This window comes from Diorhabda sublineata, chromosome X, assembly GCF_026230105.1.
Source record: "Diorhabda sublineata isolate icDioSubl1.1 chromosome X, icDioSubl1.1, whole genome shotgun sequence".
Taxonomy (NCBI): domain Eukaryota; kingdom Metazoa; phylum Arthropoda; class Insecta; order Coleoptera; family Chrysomelidae; genus Diorhabda; species Diorhabda sublineata.
In genome coordinates this window covers 31,260,989-31,277,243 of record NC_079485.1, presented here as the reverse complement: position 1 = coordinate 31,277,243, position 16,255 = coordinate 31,260,989, and positions in this window count along the sequence as shown.

The following is a 16,255-nucleotide window of genomic DNA, read 5'->3' as shown; positions in this document are numbered from 1 at the left end:
CACAAAATAGTTTTTCCTGATAAAGCAACGTTTCATTTAACCGGAACGGTTAACAAACCGAACTGTAGATATTGGAGCTGATAAAATCCTCACTGGATCCTTCTCACAAAATGAACAACAAAATTGAAGGCCCTTTTTTGATAACATAGTTAATATTGAGGTTAATCTTGATGTTTTGATTAACTTAGTGCCTATATCTCAAAGATTTTTTCCTTATGTTAATCATCCAAATGAGATAGATCGATCTATTTACTACAAACAAGACGGTCTCGGCTCTACTTAGCTCTACCGCAATTTGTACGTACAGTTAGTAATTATTCAAATGAGATTTTTCCCATTAGGTGGATTGGAAGACGCGGAACGATCGAATGATTGGCTAGATCCCCCGATTCGACTCCTGTCGATTACTTCTTATGAGGTTATTTCAAATCTAAAGTATATTTTAAATAGACCACACAATATTATTGATTTAAAAGTTAGGATTCGTTGTTTAATTTGGTTTTTCCAGATATCCCCAAACTTTTATATATTCCTCTATATTGTTTTTACTGTACAATTAACGTGAGAAAATCAGACAAGAAAGTTTCGTGTCAAGCTGACTTATTCCTCGAGATAGCAAGTCGTCAGGAAATGGTCAATAACTTTAGGAAACAGCTTAGTTCCGACCTCACAAATACTTGACACGCGTTTTATGAAAAATTTATTAAGTGGAAAAGGGGAGGAAATTCAGTGTTCTTGTTTACCCTTACAATTTTAACGATCTATAATAAATGTATGATGAGGTTTTGAGGAAATTACGCTCATTGTTTTGGAGAACAATTGCATAGGAGGGTTGTTTTAACACTTATGCGGCAAACCCCTTCATAATTATATTAACAAGAAATAATATTTCCCAATGACTTAGAAAAAAAAAAAAAATAAGTAATTTTTATACTCAAAGCAATTATTATACTTAACAATTGTAGTATGGGTACGACCATATATTAAAACAACCTTCTTGTAAAGCCAAAGTTACCATTTTGTCCACAACTTACTTTTTAAATCAGTGTTTTCGTATTGGAATAAAGTTTCGGCATTAGAAAATGTTACGTATTTTTAAATGAACAGATCATAAGGATTTAATCTAACTACTTGTAGTCAAAGGTTCTCTTAACCTTGAATAGCTGCTTGCTTAATCCAATAAGATCTAATATATGCTGAGACTACTCATCAAGAGCATCATTTGTGCATGAAGGAGGGAAAAACTGCTAACAACGTCTTCACTGAGTGCAATGTTAGTCTATGGTCATACTTGCGTTTTGGTCGCGGCGATACGACCGCTGCGACCAGGATGTTTTGCATTGATTGTTATGTAGGTGGCCATGCTAGCGACCACCGACCTCGACTGATTTTGAAAACGCTTTTATGAGCGCCCACGGATAAAATGGCCGAGATGTCAAAATCACGTGACTTGGAATAACTTATTGAGCCATCTAAATAACAGCTGATCTACGTCAAAATGGTGGCCGTGGGGCAAATAATAGATTTTCTCGTATGCACCTTTGATAACTTTTCTTGGGTTTTTTCGGTAGGGGGAGTTGTTTTGTACCGTGAGGTTTCAATATATACCTTTTAGATCTATTTCAGTGGAAGTAATACAGCTGAAACTGAATATTTTTGCAGTTTTCTTAGTCAGTCTACAAGTAAGCTTTTGAAGCAATATACAAAATTTAGAACAGTTGTGTTTAGATTTTACGATTATTTTTAGCTTATTTTTTAATACTCGATTTAAAAAATTCTTTAGATTACCCTATAATAAAAGTTTGTCGATTGGTGTTAAAACTATACGTTTTCACAGTACGTAGAAATTTTATTAATGATTTATGATGTTTATTTTGAGATGGACTTCGACTGTTACTTTACTAAATTAGAGTTTGCTTGATGATTGAAATTTTAAGTAATTACGGGTAAAATATTCATGTGGTCTACTTTAGATAATTAATCGGTACCTGAATTTATACACAATCTCATAACCAAGTGAAAAACATGAACTTAAAATAAAATAACTCAATATGGAGTAATCATCATTTGTATTATATTATCATAATTATTGTTGTTTAGATTTTGTTCAGCTTAATTTCAAAAAAACAAACAGTATAATTAAAGCAGCGTTTGAAAAGAACGAAATGGTCGTACGTAGTTTAAAACCTGATGAACGGGCAGCAGCTGTTTCTGTTCCTAATAATCTGGGGTCCACCAAAATAGAATTCTCAAATCTCCCGTAGTAGTTTTATACCAGGATCTCATAATATATTTTTTGATCGATTCTAAATCTTTTATCAAAACGCAAATCTGTTACCAACATTTCTGAATTAGATTTTATGGATTTTAATAATACGAGGTGTCTGTTTGAAAACATAATCCAGCTCCCATATATGTACAAATTCACGCAATTTATTTCTAAGGAGATAGTTTGGAAGTTGATTTTATTTAAATTAATACATCACTCAATAAGTCGCGTAACTAACTGATAGAAACTCATTTTTTTGCCAAAAATAGATTTTATTCATAAATGTAATCTCCTTCAAAAGCACCCATACAGGAAATCCCAGAGTTGACAAAGGGGCCAAGCCTGGGCCAGTCCTAGGAAGCCTAGCTTCGGCGTACTTGTATTTCCCCTTTCGTGGGCCAGGCTCCTTAACTCAGCTTCGGCCATACCAATGATTACCCAAGCTTGGGTCAAGCCTGGATATCTGTGTCTTGGTCATTCATTGGGGACCCAAGCTTTGGCTGTTCGGTCACATACGGCGTGGTTCGAGTATTTTCGCCCGTCGGCAGCCATAATTTTTTTTATTATGGGTCTGATCAATCCGATCTCCAGTTTATTCAGTGTGTGTATTTCTTATCACATTTTTTATTATTTATATTACAAAAAATAACCATGTCTGATGCGTATCTGATGCGAGTTCAAAGATGGCGTGTATTGTATAGAGAAAAAAAATTCAATTGTGAACGCTTAAAGTTTAAATAATTTAAGTGTGAATATCAGCTCTGTGAGTGAAGTTAACGATAGTGGTACTAATTAACTGAAAGTATTTGTTGTTAATTACAGTAAGAGTAAGATTAAATATAAAAATTTATGTTTGCTTATTTTTAAAGTAAAAAAAATCAAAATAAATAAAGAAATGGAATAAAGATAAAGAAAAGAGTTATGTAATGAATAAGTCTTGGTATTTAATCTTGGCTCAGTCCTGGCAGTAAAGCTTGGCACAGTCCTGGCAATTAAGCATGGCCCAGTCGTGGTGACCAAGCTTGGCCCAGTCTTGGCGACCAAGCTTGGCCCAGAGTTCTACATGGTTGGGCCAAGCCTGGGCCAAGCTTGGGCCCTTGGAACTTTTCTCTATGGGAAATACAATCATTTTAAGGCTTCTCCAACTTCTCTATGCAGTGTTTGCAGAAGGATTTATTTTGCATCAAAATAAGCTTCAGTTTCAGCAGTTACTTCTTCATTTGATCTGAATTTCTTTCTGACGAATATTTTGTTGAGGTAATTGAACAGCCAGTAGTCACTGGAGGCCAGATCTGGACTATACGGTGGATGAGGAAGAAATTCGAAGCGTCATTCGTTCAATTTAACCATTGACTTTTGAATCGGTGCATTGTCTTGGTAAAACCGTGGTTTTTTCTTCGACATATGAGGACTTTTTTCCTTAATTTTAACAATAAAAGAAGTGTGGAAAGGTCAACCAGAAGGGAGGCGCCCACTGAGAAGACTAAGAGCAAGATTGAATGACCAAGTGGATGAAGATGTAAGGAGACTTGGTGGAGAAGCAGACATTGCAAATTATGGAGGTAATTTGTTGGCGAGGCCAAAAATCAACTTAGATTTGTGTCACCACACATTTCCTTTCACCCTCTCTTAGCTGTTCTACCACGTGTACTTTTTACTTTTATCTATTATCAGTAGCTTTGTTGTTTTCGTCCAACCAATCATCCTCCTCTTCTCGTTCTCATTCTTTCCCCATTCAATCGAATGTTCTTAGTTGATTTTATTTTCTCAAATGATTTTTTCCCAATTTTTCGGATATTGTCTACGTTTCGGAGCCATATGTTATTACGAATATAACTACTCTTTGGTAAACTTCATTTCATAGATAATTCGTTGTTACCTATAAATGCTTTTTTGTCATTGTCGCAGATTTTTATTCATTTCTCTGTGTTTCAATATCCTACATATCCTTCTCTGTTTATTGTATAGAAGACTTTTTCCAGATCAATGAAACGTGGTTTTAAACTGTTCAAATCGTATTGCTGTTTCCCATTAACATTGAGGAGAAATATTGATTTGCAAACCAGATAATATATTAAATATTTTTATATATAATCAATTCCCTGTTTATAATATTAGTGTCATATTGTATTACGATGACTTCCTACTTCTCATGCCCAAAATAACAAATAAAATTGTCGCCTTAACACAGTTTTGCAATTTGTAATTAGCCCACTCATGTATGCTTGCTCTCAGCTGTCATCAAAATAACCTAATCGTATTTTAGAAAAGCTTGTGACATAGAAATACATTTTATTTTAAAAAATAGCATTGGCAAATGTGCTAGACAGATATGTGCTATTTATAAAAATGTGATATATGCGTATTTAAAAAAAATCAGGCAACAGTTCCTCATGAAAATCGATATTTCATTTAAATATAGAATACGGGGGATGTTTATTGAAAAAATTGAAAAAACAACACTTTTTATTCATGAAATTTTTTATTATAAAGTGCTTACAATATATTTAGGATTGCAAATAGTGCAGAGAATGCTCATAAGTTATTATTATAAGTATTTTGTTTTTAAAGAAAACCTCGAAGATCTCCCTAGCATTCTGATCTGATCATTATTACGATCAATGAACAATAAGTATCTGTAAACTAATGGTCTTACTCAGTACAAGTTTCTTCAATTATTATTGTCTACACTAACACTAACATGTAAAATTCGGCACTGCTTTTACACTAAGCACTTAGATATCTAACTCAAAAGGTTTCGCCCTCTTCAGTCTTTTCTCTAGGTTGTCGAGGAGCTAGATTGCCTCGATGGATAGTGGATACCTGCCTTACTGTATATAAGTATCAGGGTGTATCATCGATGAACCTTAACACTTCATTTTGAAATCTTTGGATTATTTGGGTGTTGCTTTCGCTGGCACATTTCTATAGTTGAATCCCGTAGGTCCATATCGGTTTCAGGATTTGTTCATATAGAAGTACCTTATTATAAATTGACAGAGTGGTTTGTCTTCTCAGCAATCAATACATTTTCTCGTTTATTTTTTATGTGAGGTTTCTAGCGTAATTCCGCATCTAGTGTTAGCCTCAGATATTTTACTGTATTAGCATATGGTACTTGTTCATCGTCTATTCGTAATGCTCCTTTTTATTTTTGAAAATTACATGTATCGATTTTTTCTCCTCCAGTTTTGGTCCAATAATTAATTTTATTAATTGATTTCTGTAGGTTGATTGCTGATTCTTCGTGAGAATCGCTTACGGTCCAAATAGCTGTATCAGTGGCGATAGTGTGGTTTTCTGATTGAGGGATGTCACTAGTGTATAAGAGGTAAAGAACTGGCCCAAGAACACTACCTTGTATTACACCCGCGTTGATTTCCTTTAACTCTGAATAAGCATCTTCTTGCTTTATTCTGGAGGCTCGTTCTTTTATATAGGACTCTAACAGTTGTGCATATTGGTTAGGTAAGAGTTTATTCAGTTTATATTTGAGCTCTTCATGCCAAACTTTGTCAAATGCCTGAGCTACGTCTAAGAAAACAGATGAGCAGACTTTTCTCTTTTCTAGTGATTTTTTTACGACATCGGTTAACTTGTCATAAAAAAATCACTAGAAGACTATTTTAATTATAAAAAAAATAGAAAACGCGCTTTTATCAATAATTAAAAGTGAAAAATAATTCTTGGCGTTAAAATGAAATTTTTCATTCCGAAACACAGAGTTAGTTTTATAATCTCATAGAAAGCTTCTATATTAGTGACATTAATTTTCTCATCACTAATTTTATGTTTATGCCTCATACCTAAGGGTTTTTAATTGTACGAGGAGATACCCAAAAGTTACCGCATTGCCATGGGTGGAGCTTTTGTTTTCTGTCGCTAGTGCCTGCCTAGCGCAATTCGTTGCTAGTTCAGTGTCGCACGGGCCGTTGACCTGCCACGTTCTGTTCGTCACTAGTGACCGTTTTTGCTAGTGCTGTTTCACTGCTGCTTCGTTTTTTTATGATGGCAAATTTAAGTGAACAACATGCCGCTGTGAAATTTTGTTTTCTACTCTGCTGCTGAAACTGTTTTAATGTTGAAAGCTGCTTACAAAGATGATGCTATGGGGAAAACTCAAGTGTATGAGTGGTTTTCTTGCTTTAAAAATGGCGATATGTCAATTGATGACAAACCTCGCTCTGTACGCCCATCAACTGCCCGAATAAATGAAAATGTTGAAAGAATTGAAGAGCTTGTGCGCACAGATCGTCGACAGACAATTGATCAACTGTCTCAAATCAGTGGAATATCTTGGAGCTCGGTTCAACAAACAGATGACTGGTTCTTCCACCATGACCACGCACCTGCACACTCAGCCATCACTGTTAGCCAGTTTTTGGTTAAAAATAACGTTGCCCTACGCACCTTAATCGCTTGACCTAACTACGTGCGACTTTTTGTTGTTTCCACGCATTAAAAGGGGCATGAAAGGACGACGATTTGAAAATATTGAAGATATCAAGAAACGAACGAGACAGGAACTTGCAGACATCTCTAAAGATGAGTTCAAACAATGTTTCGAACAGTGGAAGCACCGCTGGGACAAATGTATTACTTGTAATGGAGAGTATTTTGAAGGGGATAAGGTTGTTTTGTAAATATATAGTATTTAAAATATCATTTCGTTTATATTTGGGTACCCCCTCGTATTTTTGCTATTTTATATTTGTCTTCAATTTGTACAGATGTGTTAATGGTTGCATCTCCATTTTATAAGTCTGGGACCCCGCGCTTACGTAGTGTGCACATCACCTCTATCTTTTTTACTCTTGTCCAAATGATACAAAAAGAAATTATCAAATATTTTGATCGAATTATTACATTGTTGTCAGTATTTGACAAGTGTATGAACAGTTTCTATAAGTGGAAGCTGTTCCGACTAAGAAAGACAGAATGATAACGATTCTCAAGCAGGCGCAGTATAGATAAAGTGTCTCGAACGAGAGAGAACATGAATATTGTCGGCACCGGGGTATTACATATATGTAAATCTGATCAAAGTATGGCAATAACAAACATAAGGAGGGAGCACGTGAAAAATCTGAGATAGAATATTCGAAACATCCGACAGGACGAGTTAAAAATTCTGTAGATTCATAATATCAATACGAATGTTGCTAATTAAATATTTCTCTTAATTTATATTGATCCTTTTTGTTTTAGTGGACTTATTTCTGCTTTTGTTTTAGATTTCATGATTCTAAATTTAGAATGTTTCTTAGTTTGGAAATAGTAATCTCAAGTTTAACGAGGAAAAACTTTTTTATTATGCTTTTCATTCTAAGTATCTAATCGTCTTCTATGTTAATTAGTATTGCTTATGTCTAAATATAGTTCTATATCTGTTATTTGCCTTTCAAACATTCGTAGTTATAAAACGTATTACTAGCGAGTAAGAATTGCAACGTGCTCGAGTGAAAAATCATTTGTTACAAAAATATTTCAAACGAAATAAAAGGAATTATTTCGGATACATCTATTTAAATCTGTACTATAAACTTTATTTTACCTTTATTGTTTGCAAACCATTCAAACCAGTGAATTGATTGTTGAAAATAAAATTTTTTCCCGAATCCATATTTTACGATGTTTTTTCTTATACAGAACAAAGACTGTTCATAAACTTTTCCAATTGTTAAATATGGTTTTGTTTTGCTTAACAGTTTGAATGGGTCGTTAGTTTCAAAGCAAATAATTAGTATTGTGCGATAGCGTCATAAAATCTTTAAATATCTTCATCTTTAAATAGTTTCGACCCAATTATCACAACTAAAGTTTGGACTTTTCCTAGCCTGTCATTGCCTAAACATCATATATTATTTTCTGAGATACGTTAATTAATATTTTTTATAAATACTTCTAATAATCTGAAAAAGTACATAGAATCTATTAGTGACCTGCTTTTTTCTTAAAGTAGTTTTTCATACAACTAGCATTGTTATAAATACTGTGACAGTTAATAATTGCGGAACGATGTTCACTAGCTTGCCAAAAAATGTTGCCAAGAGCCAAGTACTACGAAAAAAAAAAGATTTCCTAACTTTGCCAATGATAAATTTGACTAGACGATTTATTAAAAAAATTCTTGAAAGTTTAAGATATCGTCTATAATGAAATTTGAATAGTACCGAACATCAAAATATCAAATCATTAACATTAAATGCAGATGTGATAGCTGATGATTCCTGGATATTAAAGAGAAATTAATTTTACCGTATATACAAGAGAAGAAGATTGATCAGGAGTTTTGGAGAATGTAAAAACATATTATATTCCGTAGAACTATTATTATTGAGAAGAATTGTTTCATAGAAAAATATAGTAATAGAACATATTTTATATCAATAAATACATCATTTTATAATGTATAATACGCAAACGATTTGCAATGTGCATGAATAGATATTTTCAAACCCCCAAAATTTCTATCAATTCTATAGAATATTTAACCAATTATTGTTTCAATGGAAAACGTTATCAAAGCCTATAATATCATGAACTTTCTTAACAATAGAACTCCTACTAACGTCATTATTATACCAGTCGCTGAAAGGAACTTGATAGTACCCATGTACCGAAGGACTAAAACCAGAACCAGTGCTGGGAGTACCATAGTTACTGCTTGGAGGTCCATATGACGAACTAGGTGGTCCATATGAAGGGCTTGGTGGCCCATATGACGGACTTGGATTGTAGGATGGATTCGGAACTCCATATGAAGGTTTTGGCACACCATAAGTAGAGCTTGGATTTGTGTACACAGAAGAGGGAGGTGCGTAAACTGGAGAACCTCCTCCACTTGGACCAGTGTCTAGCCCTGTAGGACTATAAGTTATACTAATGCTTTCGTAACCGTTGGAAGGACCATAACCTATTAAATTTAATAAGGTAGAGTTGATAAATTGACAAAAATTCAATATTTTAATCTATACAACTTTTCGTTATTCAAAAATAATACTAAATACTGATATAGGAAGACGAAGTTGAGTCAGTGGAGCTAAAATAAATTTTCTTCCACTATAAACTGAAAATCTACATGCTTAACAAAATTTAAAAAACACTGAATAGAAAATGTTCCAGAATCTAATGGTTTTGGAATTTGGAATAGCATTAACGAAAAATCTAACAAAATAACGAAAAAAATTCACAAATCACAAATATAATTGGCAAAAAACGACACTACAAAAGAAATCAACGTAGTGAAAGTATAAGAATTCATGTGAAAAATGTTTAATTATGGTTTGTAAGTATTAAAAAAGAAACTCTCACCATATCCAGTATTATTTCCTGTATTATCAGATCCAGTTGTGTTTCCTTGAACGAATACTGTCTCGATTGTTGTGGTAGCTTGCGTAGTAGTAGTTGTGGAGGCGTTGGGTTCAGTTGTTGGTTCTATTGTTGTTTGAGCTGGTTGTACTGTTTGCCTTTGTAAAAATTCTTGTTGCCTCAATAGCTGTTCTTGCTGCCTCTGTAACTGTTCCTGTTGTCTTAGCAGCAATTCTTGGTGTCTTAGCTTAAGAGATTCTGTCGTGGTTGTCGTTGTGGATGGTTCGGTGTCATATTCAAAATCTTTATAATCGTAAAAGTTGGTAACTTTTAGAGGTTTTCTAACTTTATATTTATTCTTATATCTTCTAGGTTTGTGTGTAGAGCTGGCGGTGGTTGTAGTCCGTCTTCTTTTTTTATGAGGCTTGGTAGTAAATTCGTACGACTCGTATTCATATTCTTGACTCTCATTTCCCAAATCACTGTAATTATTACTGATACCACTCTCGTTATCTTCGTAGGAATCTATAATTGGTTTTCTTTGTTGGTATGGGTTTTTTCTTTTTGGTTGATAACGTCTGGTAGTAGTGATATCTTCTTCTTCTTCATAACTATCGTAATAGTAGTCTGGAGTAGTTGAAGTAGGTCTTCTTTTCTTCTGAGAAATATATTTATTATTTTTTCTTGTTTTTGTATATTTACTGGTACCTCTTTTTACTTTTTTTGTCGAAGATGTGGTAGCGTTAGCTAAGAATGCCAAAATCTGTGGTGATATTGCTCGCGATTCAGCAGCAATCGGTTCATCTATATTAGGACTTTCTAAGTTACTTCTTAACATTGGCAATGGAGGAAACTCCTCAGTTAAGATAGAAGGAGCTGTAGTTTCATTTTGGTCTATACTGTCATTATCACTATCAATTATCAATATTTCCGGTGGCCTATCATTAATATGAATAATTTGATTTTGGTTTGCTGGTGGAATATGATGGTGGTGATGTATATGCTGCGTATCAGAATCAGGATTCCAAGAATTGTAATTATCATGATGAGTGCTTGGACGAAATGGTCTTTTAATTGATGGTATTGGATCGTAACTCAAACGTAGAGCTCCTAGAGCACTTTGAGATAAGAGATTTGCTAAGAACAAGCCAAATAAAGGAATATATCCGAATCTTGCTTGACGATGAACCGCCGTTTGATCCATGATGGGTAACACTGAAAATTTATTAAGATTCAAAATATTTTTTGTGAGAATAAAAAAATTTCGACGTTTTAAAGTAGCACATACCATTACTAAGCATTTACAACTCTAAGAAAATAAGCATGAATATCTCTAACATAGTTTATAATCTCTTTATTTGTTTTTATATGAGAAGTTTTTGTGAAATTTTCTCTATTCATATTTCAACTGGTACTGTGAAAAGGAAAAAATATGTTAAATAATAGGAAAAGACTAAATTAGACAGTAGAAGATAAATACTTTGAAAATCCAGCAAATCGAACTTTGAAAATTATATGCAAAAAGCTATACAGTTACTTTTAGAATTTATTGTATATTTGCACTTTCACAGCACACAAATCTCTGGTCTCTCGACATTTTTCCAAAGATATATCACTTCGTAGCACTATTTTTTTTTGAAAAACTTACTTTGCGTTGAAATGTTAAAAGCCATTTTCAAAATTTGTAAAATAACACGAGAAAACACCTCACATACTACGTCTTCTACAGCTCACTTTGCAATAGTACTAGAAAGTACCAGAGGAAAGTTTTTATATACGATAATGCGGGCTATTTGCAAGAGTACCCTTATAATTTAGTCATTAAACTTTTCTTTTTATCTTTGAGATAATTTATATTCCGATGGACTAATGCTGGCTGTGTCAAAATTCATTCAGAATCAAATCTTAGACGAAATAATCATTTATAGAATATCATTATCGTTACAAAAGGTTTTTGTGTACACCCTTCAATCCTTTGAATTCCTCAATTTTCATTAAAATTTCACATTTCAAGATTTATAGTTGTGAGTTGAAATATTGTTACTGGGCATTTATTATTTCATTGAAATTTAAGACCAATCAGAGGGGAAAAACCTACATATATAACCGTAGAAGGGTTTATAATTTTGTTTTAGTAATAAATAGGACGCTAACATAGACTAAAATCATAACCTCACAATAATTTCAACTCAATTTTCCAGTATATATCCGTAATTTTTTAGATTATATATGACGGCATGCTAAGCGCCATCTCGTAAAGAACAAATAAAACTGAATGTGCCACATAATAGAATCCATTTAAATTACAGTTCTCTTCTATTATATTTGGATAATGGATCAATATTTTTTCAAAAAGAAATATTATCCCTTAAAGTATTTATGACAATAAGCAGGATTTATGAAATTATTTTCACTATTAAATTATAAAGATATAATATTAGTTAGATTTAGACTAAAATTACATCACATTACATTTGTCTACGATAAATCAGCTCTAAAAGAATTACACCGTCATATACAGTGTGTCCCACGATAACTGCTTTTATTTTTTATGAAATTAATCTGTTTTTTTTTGTATTTAAGTGCTCTATAACTATTTTGTTTATATTTTAAATCAGTATCACAGTGAAGTCAAAAAAGGGATGTACCATTATTTGAATGCGATATGATGAAGTTAGTAGGATAAACTACACTTTATTCCAATGATCGTTTCCCTGTATTCTTTCTTCTTCTCATCAATGACCAGTTTATTAAGGAAATTAGCATATAAGTAGCTGGAAGAGAGTTTCTAACTAATAAAGAAATACTAAAACAAAAGGAATCAGAAACATAAAATCAAAATGGAGAAGATTTGAACTTAAAACCAGTTTAAAACAAAGACGAGGAAGGACAATTAAGATTATTTGGCCACGTCATGAGAATGGAAGAAGAACGATTAATACGAAAGATATATGAAGCGCTGAAGCGACAAATAACAAGAAGAAACTGGACAGAAGAAATTAATATGGCAGGGGTAAACGAAGATTAAAATTGCAGGAAATAAAACAGCAGATATAGAAGAAGGATAGAAATAACTGTAAAAAAAGGATCCCACGCAATAGCTCACCTCTCTAGAGTTATGGAATAAGCTTCTCTATATTTGCTGCATGTACATCAAAAATAATGATAATTTTGTGAAAATTGTGACTAAATACCTGTATAAGTACTAATTTATTCTAAAATTGAATTATCTTTCATTAATTGTACATCAAAGATTCAAAAACGCTTCTGTGTCGGATCTCTATCCTATTAATTTTTCAATTAACCCTCTCAATTACAACACCCTTTACGTATCTTGATTGGTTGTAATTTTCTAATTTTTCTAGGAGACGAATAAAAAAGAAAGAAACTTTATAATGAGGTCTTTTCGACACGAAAAAAATTTTTCATGTGGAATATTGAAAAATTTACTACAGATAACTAGAGTGAGTCTCATTTTTAAATTGAAATTCTTTGTTTTTAAAAATGTCCACATTTATAAGTATGTAGAAGATATACAACAACCAATATCTCTAATTTTTCACGTTGACATGATCACGCTCATTCACCCCCGTGATGAGATAAAATTGAAGATTAAAGCATGTCCTTTATTTCATTTCCACTTGGGGTTATCCCGAAAGCAAACATTTAGATACAACCCCAAATATTGCATAGCGCGGTTAATCAAAGGACTTTCGTACTGGAAAATAACACATGAAGCAGCTGTGGACTCGCCCTAAGTCTAAGTGATTGAATAATCAAAGCTATCATATCAAATCCATATTAGATAAAAAGTATATGAGTTTTATAGTAAAACTTTTATGAGTGGCGTGGATATGTGATGTAAATGAGCCAACGAAGAAAATAATAGAAATAAGTTTAGCGGAAAAAAAGAAGAATTTAGAGGAGATAGAACGAAATAAAAGGAAACCTCTGTAGGATATGAAAATGAGCGAGAAATGAGATATCTCTAAGGATAAGACAACCATGTCAAATGTTTTAACAAGATCTATGAATATTACTAAAGCTGACTATCATATTCCAGACAATCCCGCGGCTTTTCAAACTTGTCAAAGCTCATGAAATGTTTGAAAACTAAAAGTCTCGTAGTTTGGCAAGGAATTCTTTTATTATTTCTTCAATTTCAAATAGGAAAAAGAAATTTGCTTATGTAAAAAGCAAGCACAAAAGGGCTAACTCTATTACACTTGAGTAGATCGAATGGTGCCTACAGTATGGAGATGTCTGTGGATCTTGAATTTCTGTAGGTTACAGTGTTTGGAAAACACATGCCTTGTTAGCTGATCCCACAGGCTTGCACTTATCCAAAGAAAGAATTCCAGAGGAATGTTCATGAGCCACGTCTGCCTGTCGAGTAGAATTTGCAAAAACTCCTCTAGGTAGGATTATTTTGGACAACTGAGCATCTGTCGTGGTACTATTGAGTCATGTCAGCGACTTTTGTTCTATGCTCTATGCATGTTTTTGGTCAACTTTCAATTGCTTATAAGTCGAATTGCTCTCTTCTGTATTAGGTCGAGCATCCTAAGGGTATGCTTAGGAGCCGAGGTCCAAATGTGCGAGCAGTACTTCAAAGATGGACGAATTTGGTCTTTGTGGAGGATTAGAAGCTGTTGCAGGGCATACAGTTTTTTAGTCCCGAAGAGAGTTTCCACTTTCTTTGAAGTTGCTTTAACTAATTCGATCACGTGATTATACTAGGATATATTGCTCCTAACTTCAATTCCCAGCAAGCGAATTTACGGTGATATTTTAGATCCAGGCAGGACCAAATTCTGAGTAGCAGTAAAGTAGTAGCCTGGGTATTTGCTGCATTAAACTCAATAAGATTGCTTTTACCCCACTCTAGAATGTTTTCAAGATTGGTATTGATGGTGGTGATTTGTTGCTGTATATGGGTTTGGGTGTAGCCGAGTTTATTGGGGCGGCTGACTTAAACGACGATACCAGAGTACTATCGTCGGGTTTACTGAGTTTTTTATCTATATCTTTTAATATTTCTTTGTTGCTTCTATATTTATATTCTTGCTCAATCAATCCTTCTTCTTAGTTCTAATTTGTTACCATTATTTTATCTCTTCTTTTTAGTGTTTTATTTTACCCGCCAATTTATATTAGGAATTATCAATAAGACTAAAACCAATTCAGATATATGAAGTTTATTCATTTTTTCAAAAAAGTCCAATACTGACCGTATCATTCCGCGTCTGATGTTAGTTGGCTTGTTATATGATTTCATTTTGAAGAGCCCATTGCATTACTGTGATTAGTTAAGGCTTTTGAGCTCCACAGAATCCGATCTGTTTCTTTTAGTAAATTATATCGACTGGAAAATTTGATTAGATACTTTATTAGTTACGTAGATATACCGACGTTTCTAATTATGAAAACCTTCAGAGATATTTTCTCCTTAATAACAACGAATTGATGGAATTAAGAGTAAGCAAACTTATATCTCAGAGAATTATTTCGTAATAGAAATAAAAGTTAATATTCTATCGCATATTTTTCTGCTGTTGTTTTCCTGTGATAATAATACTCTATAAACATACGCCAAGGAGAAAGAAGACGAACTTCGGTGTGTTTATTTCTAACAATAAAAATTGTGTGACATTATTTATTATTTTTATTTAAAAAAATCACAAATTAATACAAAATCTACGACTAAATACACACGTGGTGTTGAAGAGAAGAAATGCTTTCCAGACTCATATGAAGTCTATCAGCTGACCAATGACTTTTGATACTGATCTTGGCTTACAGCGCCACTTGTTTGACTCAACTGTTACCGAGTCGGGTGATGCCCCTACAAGCTTCTTTTTTTGCTAGGCATAATCGGAATACAGATTCTTTACGAGTCACCTCAGCTTACCTTCTTTATAAATAGAAATTCTTTGATTCAGATGCGAATAACTGTGTTGTTTAACGAGGGGTTTACGCGGATCCGGATTTTGGTTTTGTCAAACGAATTCATAATATTTATAGAAAACAATAATTTGTTTTTATCTAGCATTGCACTTAAATGGCCCAGAAGAAAAAGGTTAAATTCGTGTTGCGTTCATTTTCGAATTGCCCCTCCCCCTTTATAATCAAATTGCCTACATGTGGGGCGTAGGCCCCACGCTGGGAAAACAGATTTAGATTAATACAGTTCATAAAGAAAAAGCATTCTGAAAGAAATTTTATGTTTTGAACAGATATGGCAACTGCTCATAATACGTTGTGGAAGCTTTTACAGAGATGAATATCCTGTTTATTGGTAAGTCTAGGAATTTTGCTACAATTGAGACCAATTGAACGTTTTTGGTGAAATTTGAAACGAAACGTTTATTATTAAGGTCGGGAAGCAACTACACATAAAGAATTGATAAAGAAATTTTTGAGCAAACTTCGGCAGACGCCAGATTCAGTATTTTATAATTTGATGCAATATTGAATTAAAACAAACAGAATGTACGGATTTTTTGTCCTCATGCCGTTAAGTGAAATTTATTGATGTGAAAAAGTAAAATTTCGAAAATATGGAGATAAATGGAACTCGGCTTTTCGTTGAAATAATTTTATTATAACAAAATATAATATATGCGAGCACAGTGTACATCGATTCAATCAATGGTTCATAATGAAAACCGTATT